The sequence below is a fragment of the Cololabis saira genome, chromosome 3, assembly GCF_033807715.1.
Source record: "Cololabis saira isolate AMF1-May2022 chromosome 3, fColSai1.1, whole genome shotgun sequence".
In the NCBI taxonomy this organism is placed as follows: Eukaryota; Metazoa; Chordata; class Actinopteri; order Beloniformes; family Belonidae; genus Cololabis; species Cololabis saira.
The window spans coordinates 3,425,823-3,443,397 of NC_084589.1; positions in this window are offsets into that span (position 1 = coordinate 3,425,823).

The following is a 17,575-nucleotide window of genomic DNA, read 5'->3' on the forward strand; positions in this document are numbered from 1 at the left end:
GTTTGCATTAATGGGCGTGGCAAAATGGCTCAACAGCGCCCCCTTGAAAACTTTGTGCCTCAAGCCCCACGATACGGTTTGACGTACATGCACGAAAATCGCTACACACCTGTATCATGGCACAACTTCAAGAAAAGTCTCTTGGAGCCATGCCCGAAACCGAACAGGAAGTCGGCCATTTTGAATTAATTGTGTAATTTTGGCGCAATTTATGCCCTTCCTTCGGCAGTTAATACGGCCCGAACCGTAACGTGCCCCCAAGTGTGTTATACATCAAAATGTGCGTCTCCATCCTCCGACACCACGCATTACTTTTCTCTTTCAAAAGCGTTACCGTGGCGACGCTAGACGACAAAAAGCGCGCCCACCCTTCATCTGATTGGTTCAGACCGAAAAAACTTTGCGCCTCAAGCCCCATAATACGCTTTGACGTACATGAACGAAAATCGGTACACACCTGTATCATGTCGCAACTTAAAGAAAAGTCTCTTGGCGCCATGGCCGAAACCGAACAGGAAGTCGGCCATTTTGAACATTCTGAATTAATCGCATAATTTTGGAGCAATATATGCCATTCCTTCGAGGATTAATACGGCCCGAACCGTATCGTGCACCCAGATGTGTTATACAACAAAATGTGCGTCTCCATCCTGCGACTACACGCATTACTTTTCTCTTTCAAAAGTGTTACCGTGGCGACGCTAGACGCCAACAAGCGCACCCCCCCTTCATCTGATTGGTCCATATTTGATAGTTCCCCAAAAGGCACCAAATTTGGCATGCAAGCCAGGCCTGGCGGTAAATTTGATATTTTATGGTTTGCATTAATGGGCGTGGCAAAATGGCTCAACAGCGCCCCCTTGAAAACTTTGTGCCTCAAGCCCCACGATACGGTTTGACGTACATGCACGAAAATCGCTACACACCTGTATCATGGCACAACTTCAAGAAAAGTCTCTTGGAGCCATGCCCGAAACCGAACAGGAAGTCGGCCATTTTGAATTAATCGTGTAATTTTGGCGCAATTTATGCCCTTCCTTCGGCAGTTAATACGGCCCGAACCGTAACCTGCATCCAGGTGTGTTATACATCAAAATATGCGTCTCCATCCTGCGACACCACGCATTACTTTTTTCTTTCAAAAGCGTTACCGTGGCGACGCTAGACGCCAAAAAGTGCGCCCACCCTTCATCTGATCGGTTCAGATAGAAAAAACTTTGCGCCTCAAGCCCCACAATACGGTTTGACGTACATGAACGAAAATCGGTACACACCTGTATCATGTCGCAACTTAAAGAAAAGTCTCTTGGCGCCATGGCCGAAACCGAACAGGAAGTCGGCCATTTTGAACATTCTGAATTAATCGCGTAATTTTGGAGCAATATATGCCATTCCTTCGAGAATTAATACGGCCCGAACCGTATCGTGAACCCAGATGTGTTATACATCAAAATGTGCGTCTCCATCCTGCGACTACGCGCATTACTTTTCTCTTTCAAAAGTGTTACCGTGGCGACGCTAGACGCCAAAAGGCGCGGCCCCCCTGCATCTGATTGGTCCATTATTGATAGTTCCCCAAAAGTCACCAAATTTTGCATGCAAGGCAGGCCTGGCGATAAATTTGATATTTCATGGTTTGTATTAATGGGCGTGGCAAAATGGCTCAACAGCGCCCCCCGGAAAACTTTGTGCCTCAAGCCCCACAATACGGTTTGACGTACATGCATGAAAATCGGTACACACCTGTATCATGTCGCAACTTAAAGAAAAGTCTCTTGGAGCCATGGCCAAAACCGAACAGGAAGTCGGCCATTTTGAAATCTGATTGGTCCATATTTGATAGTTCTCCAAAAGTCACCAAATTTTGCATGCAAGACAGACTTGGCGATAAATTTGATATTTCATGGTTTGCATTAATGGGCGTGGCCTAACGGCTCAACAGCGCCCCCTAGAATACTTTTATCTGCCATAACTTTTGAATGGTTTGACATAGGAAGTTGTGGGTGGTGTCATGGGACTCTGTAATGAGTCCTTAAGCTTCGTTGGCCTTAATTAGCCCCGCCCCTTCTTCTGATTGGTTGTCCCGATTTTCTGCTATAACTTTTTAATGGTTTGACATAGGAAGTTGTGGGTGGTGTCATGGGACTCTGTAATGAGTCCTTAATCTTTGTTGGCCTTAATTAGCCCCGCCCCTTCTTCTGATTGGTTGTCCCGATTTTCTGCTATAACTTTGGAATGGTTTGACATAGAGAGTCGTGGCCGGTGTCATCAGACTCTGTATGGAGTCCTTGACCTTCATTGGCCTGAATTTGCCTTGCCCCTTCTTCTGATTGGTTGTTCCTTCTTTCTGCTATAACTTTTGAATGGTTTGACATAGAGAGTCGTGGGTGGTGTCATTTCTGATATGCTTATGGGGGCGGTGGCCGTGAGTGCGAGGGCCCGTTCATCGCTGCTTGCAGCTTTAATTATTATTATTATTTTCCTGACAAAAGGAAGGCCTTTTTGCCCCCCTAAACGTGCCCAAAAAGTCACCAAATTTTGCACCCAAGTCAGGCCTGGCGAAAAATTTGATATTTAATGGTTTGCATTAATGGGCGTGGCAAAATGGCTCAACAGCGCCCCCTTGAAAACTTTGTGCCTCAAGCCCCACAATACGGTTTGACGTACATGCACGAAAATCGGTACACGCCTGTATCATGGGACAACTTAAAGAAAAGTCTCTTGGCGTCATGCCCGAAACCAAACAGGAAGTCGGCCATTTTGAATTAGTCGTGTCATTTTGGCGAAATTTATGCCATTCCTTCGAAAGTTAATTCAGCCCGAACCGTAACGTGCACCCAGGTGTGTTATACATCAAAATGTGCGTCTCCATCCTGCGACAACACGCATTACTTTTCTCTTTCAAAAACGTTACCGTGGCGACGCTAGACGCCAAAAAGCGCGCCCACCCTTCATCTGATTGGTTCGACAGAAAAAACTTTGTGCCTCAAGCCCCATAATACGGTGTGACGTACATGAAGGAAAATCGGTACACACCTGTATCATGTCACAACTTAAAGAAAAGTCTCTTGGCGCCATGGCCTAAACCGAACAGGAAGTCGGCCATTTTGAACATTCTGAATTAATTGCGTAATTTTGGAGCAATATATGCCATTCCTTCGAGAGTTAATTCAGCCCGAACCGTATCGTGAACCCAGATGTGTTATACATCAAAATGTGCGTCTCCATCCTGCGACTACACGCATTACTTTTCTCTTTCGAAAGTGTTACCGTGGCGACGCTAGACGCCAACAAGCGCACCCCCCCTTCATCTGATTGGTCCATATTTGATAGTTCCCCAAAAGGCACCAAATTTGGCATGCAAGCCAGGCCTGGCGATAAATTTGATATTTCATGGTTTGCATTAATGGGCGTGGCAAAATGGCTCAACAGCGCCCCCCGGAAAACTTTGTGCCTCAAGCCCCACAATACGGTTTGACGTACATGCACGAAAATCGCTACACACCTGTATCATGGCACAACTTAAAGAAAAGTCTCTTGGCGCCATGGCCGAAACCGAACAGGATGTCGGCCATTTTGAATAAATTGTGTCATTTTGGCGAAATTTATGCCATTCCTTCGGCAGTTAATTCAGCCCGAACCGTAACGTGCACCCAGGTGTGTTATACATCAAAATGTGCGTCTCCATCCTGCAACACCACGCATTACTTTTCTCTTTCAAAAGCGTTACCGTGGCGACGCTAGACGCCAAAAGGCGCGCCCCCCCTTCATGTGATTGGTCCATATTTGATAGTTCTCCAAAAGTCACCAAATTTTGCATGCAAGCCAGATTTGGCGATAAATTTGATATTTCATGGTTTGCATTAATGGGCGTGGCTAACGGTTCAACAGCGCCCCCTAGAATACTTTTCTCTGCCATAACTTTTGAATGGTTTGACATAGAGAGTTGTGGGTTGTGTCATGGGACTCTGTAATGAGTCCTTAAGCTTCGTTGGCCTTAATAAGCCCCGCCCCTTCTTCTGATTGGTTGTCCCGATTTTCTGCTATAACTTTGGAATGGTTTGACATAGAGAGTCGTGGGTGGTGTCATCAGATTCTTTATGGAGTCCTTGACCTTCATTGGCCTGAATTAGCCCCGCCCCTTCTATTGATTGGTTGTCCCTTTTTTCTGCTATAACTTTTGAATGCTTTAACATAGAGAGTCGTGGGTGGTGTCATGGGACTCTGTAATGAGTTCTAAAGCTTCGTTGGCCTTAATTAGCCCCGCCCCTTCTTCTGATTGGTTGTCCCGATTTTCTGCTATAACTTTGGAATGGTTTGACATAGAGAGTCCCGCTTCCTAATTCAAACGTCTGCCGGCCCCGCCCCCCGACCAATCAGTGGCGAGTAGGGTGATGACGGCCCCGCCCCCCGACCAATCAGTGGCGAGTAGGGTGATGGCGGCCCCGCCCCCCGACCAATCAGTGGCGAGTAGGGTGATGACGGCCCCGCCCCCCGACCAATCAGTGGCGAGTAGGGTGATGACGGCCCCGCCCCCCGACCAATCAGTGGCGAGTAGGGTGATGACGGCCCCGCTCCCCGACCAATCAGCTGCCTTTAATGTGGTGACGTCAGAAATAGACCCGTGCTCAGCCCGGTTAGAACCTCGGCAGAATGGTTACAGAAAAAGTAATAAAAATAGTAGTGTTTTACTAATATTTATACCTTACAAATATTTAAAAAATTAGGAAAAAAAAGTTCCAGACATTTTATCGCTATTTTGGTCTCTCTTAAGACAGTAAGTCAAAGTGAAAGTGATAGCTGAGTCTTAGCTCAGCGACAACATTGCGGTCTTTGATGCCAGAGGTCGGGAGTTCGAGACTGGCAGTAGGCTATAATGAAATTTTTTGTCAGCAATTTTTGTGTTTTTTTTACATCAAAATGTGCGTCTCCATCCTGCGACTACGCACATTACTTTGCTCTTTCAAAAGTGTTACCGTGGCGACGCTAGACGCGAAAAAGCGCACCCCCCCTTCATCTGATTGGTCCATATTTGATAGTTCTCCAAAAGTCACCAAATTTTGCATGCAAGCCAGGCCTGGTGATAAATTTGATATTTCATGGTTTGCATTAATGGGCGTGGCCTAACGGCTCAACAGCGCCCCCTAGAATACTTTTCTCTGCCATAACTTTTGAATGGTTTGACATAGAGAGTCGTGGGTGGTGTCACCAGACTCTGTATGGAGTCCTTGACCTTCTTTGGCCTGAATTAGCCCCGCCCCTTCTTCTGATTGGTTGTTCCTTTTTTCTGCTATAACTTTTGAATGGTTTGACATAGAGAGTCGTGGGTGGTGTCATTTTCTGATATGCTTATGGGGGGCAGTGGACGTGAGTGCGAGGGCCCGTTCATCGCTGCTTGCAGCTTTAATTATTATTATTATTATTATTATTATTATTATTATTATTAGGGCCCGAGCACCTTCAGTGCGAAGGCCCTATTGTATCTGTAGGAATTTTTATTAGGGCCCGAGCACCTTCAGTGCGAAGGCCCTATTGTATCTGTAGGAATTTTTATTATTAGGGCCCGAGCACCTTCAGTGCGAAGGCCCTATTGTATTTGCAGGAATTTTTATTATTATTATTTTTCTTCTGACAAAGTGATGGCCTTTTTGCCCCCCTTAACATGCCCAAAAAGTCACCAAATTTTGCACCCAAGTCAGGCCTGGCGAAAAATTTGATATTTAATGGTTTGCATTAATGGGCGTGGCAAAATGGCTCAACAGCGCCCCCTTGAAAACTTTGTGCCTCAAGCCCCACGATACGGTTTGACGTACATGCACGAAGATCGGTACACACCTGTATCATGGCGCAACTGAAAGAAAAGTCTCTTGGCGTCATGCCCGAAACCGAACAGGAAGTCGGCCATTTTGAATTAGTCGTGTCATTTTGGCGAAATTTATGCCATTCCTTCCAAAGTTAATTCAGCCCGAACCGTAACGTGCACCCAGGTGTGTTATACATCAAAATGTGCGTCTCCATCCTCCGACACCACGCATTACTTTTCTCTTTCAAAAGCGTTACCGTGGCGACGCTAGACGCCAAAAAGCGTGCCCACCCTTCATCTGATTGGTTCAGACAGAAAAAACTTTGCGCCTCAAGCCCCATAATACGCTTTGACGTACATGAACGAAAATCGGTACACACCTGTATCATGTCGCAACTTAAAGAAAAGTCTCTTGGCGCCATGGCCGAAACCGAACAGGAAGTCGGCCATTTTGAACATTCTGAATTAATCGCGTAATTTTGGAGCAATATGAGCCATTCCTTCGAGAGTTAATTCAGCCCGAACCGTATCGTGAACCCAGATGTGTTATACATCAAAATATGTGTCTCCATCCTGCGACTACACGCATTAGTTTTCTCTTTCGAAAGTGTTACCGTGGCGACGCTAGACGCCAACAAGCGCACCCCCCCATCATCTGATTGGTCCATATTTGATAGTTCCCCAAAAGGCACCAAATTTGGCATGCAAGTCAGGCCTGGCGATAAATTTGATATTTCATGGTTTGCATTAATGGGCGTGGCAAAATCGCTCAACAGCGCCCCCCGGAAAACTTTGTGCCTCAAGCCCCACAATACGGTTTGACGTACATGCACGAAAATCGCTACACACCTGTATCATGGCACAACTTAAAGAAAAGTCTCTTGGAGCCATGGCCGAAACCGAACAGGATGTCGGCCATTTCGAATAAATTGTGTCATTTTGGCGAAATTTATGCCATTCCTTCGGCAGTTAATTCAGCCCGAACCGTAACGTGCACCCAGGTGTGTTATACATCAAAATGTGCGTCTACATCCTGCGACACCACGCATTACTTTTCTCTTTCAAAAGTGTTACCGTGGCGACGCTAGACGCCAAAAGGCGCGCCCCCCCTTCATGTGATTGGTCCATATTTGATAGTTCTCCAAAAGTCACCAAATTTTGCATGCAAGTCAGACTTGGCGATACATTTGATATTTTATGGTTTGCATTAATGGGCGTGGCCTAACGGATCAACAGCGCCCCCTAGAATACTTTTATCTGCCATAACTTTTGAATGGTTTGACATAGGAAGTTGTGGGTGGTGTCATGGGACTCAGTAATGAGTCCTTAAGCTTCGTTGGCCTTAATTAGCCCCGCCCCTTCTTCTGATTGGTTGTCCCTTTTTTCTGCTATAACTTTTTAATGGTTTGACTCCCGCTTCCTGATTCAAACGTCTGCCGGCCCCGCCCCCCGACCAATCAGTGGCGAGTAGGGTGATGACGGCCCCGCCCCCCGACCAATCAGTGGCGAGTAGGGTGATGACGGCCCCGCCCCCCGACCAATCAGCTGTTGTAATGTGGTGACGTTAGAAATAGTCCCGTGCTCAGCCCGGTTAGAACCGCGGTGGAATGGTTACAGAAAAAGTAATAATAAAATAGTAGTGTTTTACTAATATTTATACCTTACAAATATTTAAAAAATTAGGAAAAAAAAGTTCCTGACATTATATCGCTATCTTGGTCTCACCTAACCCAGTAAGTCAAGGTGAGTTATCAGCTGAGATATAGCTCAACCAGATCATTGCGATCTTTGGTGCTGGTGGTTGGGAGTTCCATCCTGGCAGGATGCTGAGATTTTTGTAAGCAAATTTTGTGTTTTTTTTACATCAGGATGTGCATCTCTTTCCTGCGACGACGCACATTACTTTTCTCTTTCAAAAGTGTTACCGTGGCGATGCTAGACGTGAAAAAGCGCTCGTCCCCTTCATCTGATTGGTCCATATTTGATAGTTCTCCAAAACTCACCAAATTTTGCATGCAAGCCAGGCCTGGTGATACATTTGATATTTAATGGTTTGCATTAATGGGCGTGGCCTAACGGCTCAACAGCGCCCCCTAGAATACTTTTATCTGCCATAACTTTTGAATGGTTTGACATAGGAAGTTGTGGGTGGTGTCATGGGACTCAGTAATGAGTCCTTAAGCTTCGTTGGCCTTAATTAGCCCCGCCCCTTCTTCTGATTGGTTGTCCCTTTTTTCTGCTATAACTTTTTAATGGTTTGACTCCCGCTTCCTGATTCAAACGTCTGCCGGCCCCGCCCCCCGACCAATCAGTGGCGAGTAGGGTGATGACGGCCCCGCCCCCCGACCAATCAGTGGCGAGTAGGGTGATGACGGCCCCGCCCCCCGACCAATCAGCTGTTGTAATGTGGTGACGTTAGAAATAGTCCCGTGCTCAGCCCGGTTAGAACCGCGGTAGAATAATTACAGAAAAAGTAATAATAAAATAGTAGTGTTTTACTAATATTTATACCTTACAAATATTTAAAAAATTAGGAAAAAAAAGTTCCAGACATTATATCGCTATCTTGGTCTCTCCTAAGCCAGTAAGTCAATGTGAGGTATCAGCTGAGATATAGCTCAACCAGATCATTGCGATCTTTTGTGCCGGTGGTTGGGAGTTCGAGCCTGGCAGGATGCTGAAATTTTTGTAAGCAAATTTTGTGTTTTTTTTACATCAAGATGTGCGTCTCCTTCCTGCGACGACGCACATTACTTTTCTCTTTCAAAAGTGTTACCGTGGCGACGCTAGACGTGAAAAAGCGCTCGTCCCCTTCATCTGATTGGTCCATATTTGATAGTTCTCCAAAAGTCACCAAATTTTGCATGCAAGCCAGGCCTGGTGATACATTTGATATTTAATGGTTTGCATTAATGGGCGTGGCCTAACGGCTCAACAGCGCCCCCTAGAATACTTTTCTCTGCCATAACTTTTGAATGGTTTGACATAGGAAGTTGTGGGTGGTGTCATGGGACTCTGTAATGAGTCCTTGACCTTCATTGGCCTGAATTAGCCCCGCCCCTTCCTCTGATTGGTTGTTCCTTTTTTCTGCTATAACTTTTGAATGGGTTGACATAGAGAGTCGTGGGTGGTGTCATTTCTGATATGCTTATGGGGGGCGGTGGACGTGAGTGCGAGGGCCCGTTCATCGCTGCTTGCAGCTTTAATTATTATTATTATTTTCCTGACAAAAGGAAGGCCTTTTTGCCCCCCTAAACGTGCCCAAAAAGTCACCAAATTTTGCACCCAAGCCAGGCCTGGCGAAAAATTTGATATTTAATGGTTTGCATTATTAGGTGTGGCAAAATGGCTCAACAGCGCCCCCTTGAAAACTTTGTGCCTCAAGCCCCACGATACGGTCTGACGTACATGCACGAAAATCGGTACACACCTGTATCATGGCGCAACTTAAAGAAAAGTCTCTTGGCGTCATGTCGAGAAACCGAACAGGAAGTCGGCCATTTTGAATGAATCGTGTCATTTTGGCGAAATTTATGCCTTCCTTCGGCAGTTAATTCAGCCCGAACCGTAACGTGCACCCAGGTGTGTTATACATCAAAATGTGCGTCTCCATCCTCCGACACCACGCATTACTTTTCTCTTTGAAAAGCGTTACCGTGGCGACGCTAGACGCCAAAAAGCGTGCCCACCCTTCATCTGATTGGTTCAGACAGAAAAAACTTTGCGCCTCAAGCCCCATAATACGCTTTGACGTACATGAACGAAAATCGGTACACACCTGTATCATGTCGCAACTAAAAGAAAAGTCTCTTGGCGCCATGGCCGAAACCGAACAGGAAGTCGGCCATTTTGAACATTCTGAATTAATTGCGTAATTTTGGAGCAATATATGCCATTCCTTCGAGAGTTAATTCAGCCCGAACCGTATCGTGAACCCAGATGTGTTATACATCAAAATGTGCGTCTCCATCCTGCGACTACACGCATTACTTTTCTCTTTCAAGAGTGTTACCGTGGCGACGCTAGACGCCAACAAGCGCACCCCCCCTTCATCTGATTGGTCCATATTTGATAGTTCCCCAAAAGGCACCAAATTTGGCATGCAAGCCAGGCCTGGCGATAAATTTGATATTTCATTGTTTGCATTAATGGGCGTGGCAAAATGGCTCAACAGCGCCCCCCGGAAAACTTTGTGCCTCAAGCCCCACAATACGGTTTGACGTACATGCACGAAAATCGCTACACACCTGTATCATGGCACAACTTAAAGAAAAGTCTCTTGGGGTCATGCCCGAAACCGAACAGGATGTCGGCCATTTTGAATTAATCGTGTCATTTTGGCAAAATGTATGCCATTCCTTCGGCAGTTAATTCAGCCCAAACCGTAACGTGTCCCCAAGTGTGTTATACATCAAAATGTGCATCTCCATCCTGCAACTATGCGCATTACTTTTCTCTTTCAAAAGTGTTACCGTGGCGACGCTAGACGCCAAAAGGTGCGCCCCCCCTTCATCTGATTGGTCCATATTTGATAGTTCTCCAAAAGTCACCAAATTTTGCATGCAAGCCAGACTTGATATTTGATATTTCATGGTTTGCATTAATGGGCGTGGCCTAACGGCTCAACAGCGCCCCCTAGAATACTTTTATCTGCCATAACTTTTGAATGGTTTGACATAGAGAGTCGTGGGTGGTGTCATGGGACTCTGTAATGAGTCCTCAAGCTTCGTTGGCCTTAATTAGCCCCGTCCCTTCTTCTGATTGGTTGTCCCTTTTTTCTGCTATAACTTTTGAATGGTTTGACATAGGAAGTCGTGGGTGGTGTCATGGGACTCTGTAATGAGTCCTTAAGCTTCGTTAGCCTTAATTAGCCCCGCCCCTTCTTCTGATTGGTTGTCCCGACTTTCTGCTACAACTTTGGAATGGTTTGACATAGAGAGTCGTGGGTGGTGTAATCAGATTCTTTATGGAGCCCTTGACCTTCATTGGCCTGAATTAGCCCCGCCTCTTCTTCTGATTGGTTGTCCCTTTTTTCTGCTATAACTTTTAAATGGTTTGACATAGGAAGTCGTGGGTGGTGGCATGGGACTTTGTACTGAGTTCTTAAGCTTCGTTGGCCTTAATTAGCCCCGCCCCTTATTCTGATTGGTTGTCCCGATTTTCTGCTATAACTTTGGAATGGTTTAACATAGAGAGTCGTGGGTGTTGTCATCAGATTCTGTATGGAGTCCTTGACCTTCATTGGCCTGAATTAGCCCCGCCCCTTCTTGTCATTGGTTGTCCCTTTTTTCTGCTATTACTTTTTAATGGTTTGACATAGGAAGTCGTGGGCTGTGTTATGGGACTCTGTAAAGAGTTCTTAAGTTTCGTTGGCCTTAATTAGCCCCGCCCCTTCTTCTGATTGGTTGTCCCGATTTTCTGCTATAACTTTTGAATGGTTTGACATAGAGAGTCGTGGGTGGTGTCATGGGACTCTGTAATGACTTCTTAAGCTTCGTTGGCCTTAATTAGCCCCGCCCCTTTTTCTGATTGGTTGTCCCGATTTTCTGCTATAACTTTTGAATGGTTTGACATAGAGAGTCGTGGGTGGTGTCATCAGACTCTGTATGGAGTCCTTGACCTTCATTGGCCTGAATTAGCCCCGCCCCTTCTTCTGATTGGTTGTCCCTTTTTTCTGCTATATCTTTTGAATGGTTTGATATAGGAAGTCATGGGTGGTGTCAATTCTGATATGCTTATGGGGGGCGGTGGCGGTGAGTGCGAGGGCCCGTTCATCGCTGCTTGCAGCTTTAATTATTATTATTATTATTTTCCTGACAAAGTGAAGGCCTTTTTGCCCCCCTTAACATGCCCAAAAAGTCACCAAATTTTGCACCCTAGTCAGGCCTGGCGAAAAATTTGATATTTAAAGGTTTGCATTAATGGGCGTGGCAAAATGGCTCAACAGCGCCCCCCGGAAAACTTTGTGCCTCAAGCCCCACGATATGGTTTGACGTACATGCACGAAAATCGGTACACACCTGTATCATGGCGCAACTTAAAGAAAAGTCTCTTGGGGTCATGTCGAGAAACCGAACAGGAAGTCGGCCATTTTGAATTAATCGTGTCATTTTGGCGAAATTTATGCCTTCCTTCGGCAGTTAATTCAGCCCGAACCGTAACGTTCCCCCAAGTGTGTTATACATCGAAATGTGCGTCTCCATCCTCCGACCCCACGCATTACTTTTCTCTTTCGAAAGCGTTACCGTGGCGACGCTAGACGCCAAAAAGCGCGCCCACCCTTCATCTGATTGGTTCAGACAGAAAAAACTTTGTGCCTCAAGCCCCACGATACGGTTTGACGTACATGCACGAAAATCGGTACACACCTGTATCATGTCACAACTAAAAGAAAAGTCTCTTGGCGCCATGGCCGAAACCGAACAGGAAGTCGGCCATTTTGAACATTCTGAATTAATTGCGTAATTTTGGAGCAATATATGCCATTCCTTCGAGAGTTAATTCAGCCCGAACCGTATCGTGAACCCAGATGTGTTATACATCAAAATGTGCGTCTCCATCCTGCGACTACACGCATTACTTTTCTCTTTCCAAAGTGTTACCTTGGCGACGCTAGACGCCAACAAGCGCACCCCTCCTTCATCTGATTGGTCCATATTTGATAGTTCCCCAAAAGGCACCAAATTTTGCACGCAAGCCAGGCCTGGCGAAAAATTTGATATTTCATGGTTTGCATTAATGGGCGTGGCAAAATGGCTCAACAGCGCCCCCCGGAAAACTTTGTGCCTCAAGCCCCACAATACGGTTTGACGTACATGCACGAAAATCGCTACACACCTGTATCATGGCACAACTTAAAGAAAAGTCTCTTGGCGTCATGCCCAAAACCGAACAGGATGTCAGCCATTTTGAATTAGTCGTGTCATTTTGGCGAAATTTATGCCATTCCTTCGGCAGTTCATTCAGCCCGAACCGTAACGTGCACCCAGGTGTGTTATACATCAAAATGTGCGTCTCCATCCTGCGACAACACGCATTACTTTTCTCAGTCAAAAGCGTTACAGTGGCGACGCTAGACGCCAAAAAGCGCGCCCCCCCTTCATCTGATTGGTCCATATTTGATAGTTCTCCAAAAGGCACCAAATTTGGCATGCAAGCCAGGCTTGGCGATACATTTAATATTTCATGGTTTGCATTTATGGGCGTGGCCTAACGGCTCAACAGCGCCCCCTAGAAAACTTTTCTCTGCCATAACTTTTGAATGGTTTGACATAGGAAGTCGTGGGTGGTGTCATGGGACTCTGTAATGAGTCCTTAAGCTTCGTTGGCCTTAATTAGCCCCGCCCCTTCTTCTGATTGGTTATCCCGATTTTCTGCTATAACTTTGGAATGGTTTGACATAGAGAGTCGTGGGTAGTGTCATCAGATTCTTTATGGAGTCCTTGACCTTCATTGGCCTGAATTAGCCCCGCCCCTTCTTCTGATTGGTTGTCCCGATTTTCTGCTATAACTTTGGAATAGTTTGACATAGAGAGTCGTGGGGAGTGTCATCAGATTCTTTATGGAGTCCTTGACCTTCGTTAGCCTTAATTAGCCCCGCCACTTCTTCTGATTGGTTGTCCCGATTTTCTGCTATAACTTTGGAATAGTTTGACATAGAGAGTCGTGGGGAGTGTCATCAGATTCTTTATGGAGTCCTTGACCTTCGTTAGCCTTAATTAGCCCCGCCCCTTCTTCTGATTGGTTGTCCCAATTTTCTGCTATAACTTCGGAATGGTTTGACATAGGAAGTCGTGGCTGGTGTCATGGGACTCTGTAATGAGTTCTTAAGCTTCGTTGGCCTTAATTAGCCCCGCCCCTTCTTCTGATTGGTTTTTCCCGATTTTCTGCTATAACATTGGAATGGTTTGACATAGAGAGTCCTGGGTGGGGTCATCAGATTCTGTATGGAGTCCTTGACCTTCATTGGCCTGAATTAGCCCCGCCCCTTCTTCTGATTGGTTGTCCCGATTTTCTGCTATAACTTTTGAATGGTTTGACATAGGAAGTCGTGGGTGGTGTCTTTTCTGATATGCTTATGGGGGTGGTGGCCGTGAGTGCGAGGGCCCGTTCATCGCTGCTTGCAGCTTTAATTATTATTTTTTTTTTTCTTCTGACAAAGTGATGGCCTTTTTGCCCCCCTTAACATGCCCAAAAAGTCACCAAATTTTGCACCCAAGTCAGGCCTGGCGAAAAATTTGATATTTAATGGTTTGCATTAATGGGCGTGGTAATATGGCTCAACAGCGCCCCCTTGAAAACTTTGTGCCTCAAGCCCCACGATACGGTTTGACGTACATGCACAAAAATCGGTACACACCTGTATCATGGGACAACTTAAAGAAAAGTCTCTTGGCGTCATGCCCGAAACCGAACAGGAAGTCGGCCATTTTGAATTAATCGTGTCACTTTGGCGCAATTTATGCCATTCCTTCGGCAGTTAATTCAGCCCGAACCGTAACGTGCACCCAGGTGTGTTATACATCAAAATGTGCGTCTCCATCCTGCGACTACACGCATTACTTTTCTCTTTCAAAAGTGTTACCGTGGCGACGCTAGACGGCAACAAGCGCACCCCCCCTTCATCTGATTGGTCCATATTTGATAGTTCCCCAAAAGGCACCAAATTTGGCATGCAAGCCAGGCCTGGTGATAAATTTGATATTTCATGGTTTGCATTAATGGGCGTGGCAAAATGGCTCAACAGCGCCCCCCGGAAAACTTTGTGCCTAAGCCCCACAATAAGGTTTGACGTACATGCACGAAAATCGCTACACACCTGTATCATGGCACAACTTAAAGAAAAGTCTCTTGGAGCCATGGCCAAAACCGAACAGGATGTCGGCCATTTTGAATAAATTGTGTCATTTTGGCGAAATTTATGCCATTCCTTCGAGAGTTAATTCAGCCCGAACCGTATCGTGCACCCAGGTGTGTTATACATCAAAATGTGCGTCTACATCCTGCGACACCACGCATTACTTTTCTCTTTCAAAAGTGTTACCGTGGCGACGCTAGACGCCAAAAGGCGCGCCCCCCCTTCATGTGATTGGTCCATATTTGATAGTTCTCCAAAAGTCACCAAATTTTGCATGCAAGCCAGGCCTGGTGATAAATTTTATATTTCATGGTTTGCATTAATGGGCGTGGCCTAACGGCTCAACAGCGCCACCTTGAATACTTTTCTCTGCCATAACTTTTGAATGGTTTGACATAGAGAGTCGTGGGTGGTGTCATCAGATTCTGTATGGAGTCCTTGACCTTCATTGGCCTGAATTAGCCCCGCCCCTTCTTCTGATTGGTTGTCCCTTTTTTCTGCTATAAACTTTGAATGGTTTGACATAGGAAGTCGTAGGTGGTGTCAAGGGACTCTGCAATGAGTCCTTGAGCTTCTTTGGCCTGAATTAGCCCCGCCCCTTCTTCTGATTGGTTGTCCCTTTTTTATAATAAAATCGCCACGAGCCGCCAGTCGCTCTCGCGCTGACTCCCGCTTCCTGATTCAAACGTCTGCCGGCCCCGCCCCCCGACCAATCGGTGGCGAGTAGGGTGATGACGGCCCTTCCTCCCGACCAATCAGTGGCGCGGAGGGTGATGACGGCCCCGCCCCCCGACCAATCGGTGGCGAGTAGGGTGATGACGGCCCCGCCCCCCGACCAATCAGTGGCGAGTAGGGTGATGACGGCCCCGCCCCCCGACCAATCAGCTCCCTGTAATGTGGTGACGTCAGAAATATTCCCAGTTCAGCCCGGTTACAACCTTGGCAGAATGGTTACAGAAAAAGTAATAATTAAAATAGTTGGGTTTTACTAATATTTATAACTTACAAATATTTTAAAAAATTAGAAAAAACAGCTCCAGACTTACATTACTAAATATCGATATGTTGGTCTCTCCTAAGTCAGTAGGTCAAATAGAAATGAGAAGCTGAGTCTTAGCTCAGCCAGAGTGTTCCTGTCTTTGGAGTCAGAGATCAGAGTTCGATTCCCGCAGTATCCAGACTTTTTTGTCAGCAATTTTTTTTTTTCTACATCAATATGTGCGTCCCTGTCCTGCAACGACGCACATTACTTTTCTCATTTAAAAGCGTTACCGCGGCAACGCTAGACACCAAAAAGTGCGCCCACCCTTCATCTGATTGGTTCAGAGGGAAAAAACTTTGAGCCTCAAGCCCCATAATACGGTTTGACGTACATGAACGAAAATCGGTACACACCTGTATCATGTCGCAACTTAAAGAAAAGTCTCTTGGCGCCATGGCCGAAATTGAACAGGAAGTCGGCCATTTTGAATTAATTGTGTAATTTTGGCGCAATTAATGCCATTCCTTCGGCAATTAATACGGCCCGAACCGTAACGTGCATCCAGGTGACTTATACCTCAAAATGTGCGTCTCCATCTTGCGACTACGCGCATTACTTTTCTCTTTCAAAAGTGTTACCGTGGCGATGCTAGACGCCAAAAAGCGTGCCCCCTTAATCTGATTGGTCCATATTTGATAGTTCTCCAAAAGTCACCAAATTTTGCATGCAAGCCAGGCCTGGTGATAAATTTGATATTTCATGGTTTGCATTAATGGGCGTGGCAAAATGGCTCAACAGCACCCCCCGGAAAACTTTTCTCTGCCATAACTTTTGAATGGTTTGACATAAAGAGTCATGGGTGGTGTCATGGGACTCGGTATTGAGTCCTTGACCATAATTGGTGAAAATTAGCCCCGCCCCTTCTTTTGATTGGTTGTCCCTATTTCCTGCTATAACTTTTGAATGGTTTGACATGGAGAGTCGTGGGTGGTGTCATCAGACTCTGTATGGAGTCCTTGACCTTCATTGGCCTGAATTAGCCCCACCCCTTCTTCTGATTGGTTGTCCCTTTTTTCTGCTATAACTTTTCAATGGTTTGACATAGGAAGTCGTGGGTGGTGTCATTTCTGATACTTATGGGGGGCGGTGGCCGTGAGTGCGAGGGCCCGTTCATCGCTGCTTGCAGCTTTAATTATTATTATTATTCGCCAGCTTGATTTCATGATGGACAACATTGCTGCATCCTCAAGAACCCTTTCAAGAATGGCAAAGCTGTCTGCATGACAGCGATGGAGAGGCTGCATCATAGAGAAGGACAGAGAATTGGGGGAAGGAGCATTTCGTGGTGATAGATGAGTCACTTCAGACATAAAAGAAAGGTAACTTTTTATATTAACTGCTACAAATTGTTAGGCTGCTAATTATGACTTAGTCTTGTGATGCCCAACGTTCAGGTCGAGACTGGACAAGACTTGAATGTCTGGGGAAGTTAGTGCAAGATTTTGTAATAGTGCTACCGCTGGTTGCAACCAGCTTCCTTGAAAAGGTAAAATAGGTAAAATAGGCAGGTTAAATAAAAGTTTTCTTTTTCCTGCTCCTTTCTGAACACGGATAAAGATGCAACTGTTTGCTATTTCCTTTGGTACAATTTGAATGTTTCCATGGGCAGAACAAGTAAATGAAATTAAATGAAAATCTGTGTTAGTCTTTCATCCTCAACCAATGATTTGTTAGCTCTGCTTGGCACACACCTTACCAGAAACGTCAGCAATGTTAGCAACGAAAGGCCCACCCTAAAAGACTGTTGGTTGGTTTTGCAACACAGTTTTTTTTTAAACTCACAAAACGTTTCCACCCAGACACCCGCTTATTTTTACAAAATTGAGGTGGAACTTCCCCACACAATCATTTTGAAATATTAGAGTTTGGAAAC